The sequence below is a fragment of the Octopus bimaculoides genome, chromosome 13, assembly GCF_046866305.1.
Source record: "Octopus bimaculoides isolate indiv1 chromosome 13, ASM4686630v1, whole genome shotgun sequence".
NCBI lineage: Eukaryota > Metazoa > Mollusca > Cephalopoda > Octopoda > Octopodidae > Octopus > Octopus bimaculoides.
The window spans coordinates 46,973,438-46,975,204 of NC_142940.1; positions in this window are offsets into that span (position 1 = coordinate 46,973,438).

Consider the following 1,767-nt stretch of genomic DNA (forward strand, 5'->3'; position numbering starts at 1 on the left):
AAGATTACATTGGAGGAAACTGAAGTAATTGAAAGAGCACTGAAGCCAATTTGGCGAGATATAACATATCTCGCCCGAGGAAGCCGCTTCGGATCTGTAAACGTTCGTTTTAGAAGTACGGAGAAACTGTCACCACCGAAAGAAGTCCTAAAAAACATGGAGGAAAGGAAAATAATGCCGGTGAACGATGGAATGAAGGATATAAAAAGGGTTTTGTATGATCGTGTATAGAGGAATATACTATTTTATTTAAAAGAGTTCCAGCTCTGTCTGTTTTTTTATGTTTCATTTATATTCTTGTAAAATTAATGTGGGATATAGAAAATATAATATATGATATAAAAATGGATGGTGCAATGAAATGAAGTATTGAATGTCTTATTGAATATATGGAATATGTCTTATTGAATATATGAAATATTGAGTGTTCAATATATATATATATATATATATACATACATACATACATATATATATACACATACACACATGTATACACACATATATATATACACACACATACATACATATATATATATATATATATATATATATATATATATATACACACACACATACATACATACTACATATATATATAATACATATATATATATAATACATATATATATATATATATATATAATACATATATATATATATATATATATATATATATATATATATATATATTACCTGATTCAGTAATTGTGCCATGCTAGGGCCTCCTCTTAACGAGTTGTTTAGCCGATCAAATTGACCCCAATATATTTTTCTTAAAAAGTCTGATACTTATTCTATCCATGTCTTTAATCAAACGGATCATTTACGTGTCCTTAAATCAATAAACTCCGGTTTTGATGCTGTGGAGAGAGACAAACATAAACACAAGGATCGTGTGTGTCTGTGTTTGTTTGTGTATGCACGTGCATGTGGAAACAAATTAACATTCAGTACAGTTTTATAGTTACAGTTTTAAGTCTTTATTTCTATTACCATTTTACAAATTTATTAAACGTATTAAACTTTTTTTTTATTAAAGTTGTAACATTTCTGGTGTAATGTATAACGTTCAGTGGAGGAAGCTCATGTTATTCAAGTAGTGGAAACTAATCATATATTTTCTGTTGCCGTACCTCACGTGTAATGATTCGGCATACTACTGAACAAAATATCACATACGGAGATGAAAACAACAACAACAACAATAATAATAATAATCATCATAATCATAATAATAATCATAATAATAATAATAATAATAATAATAATAATAATAATAATAATAATCTTTTTGCTAACCACAAGGGCCGACAAATATAAGATTGGACATTACACAACATGAAGGACAAAGTGAGGTTACATAAAATGTCATGTAAAAAAAGTCAATAACATTGAAAAATATAACAAAGAAAATGCTTAAAGGAGGCAAGCAACACTGGGCAACTCATGGAGACCCCACGAAATTTTCATATTGGCGGCACCAGATCAAAGTTTGTTTACCAAAAACTACAAGGCTAACGTCCTTCAAAACGGTTCTGATCTTAAATGCAGATTCTGCGATACGTTTGACGGAACAATAGACCACCTCGTCTCGGGATGTGCTGTGCTGACACCAAGTGAATCAAAAATTCGCCACGATAGGGTAGGACAGTATTTACATTGGAAAATGTGGTAACACTACAAAATCAGTACACCTGCTACTGGTATGAACATCCTGCGCCAGTCGTTTAATATAAAAATGTCACTATCCTCTGGGATAGAAGA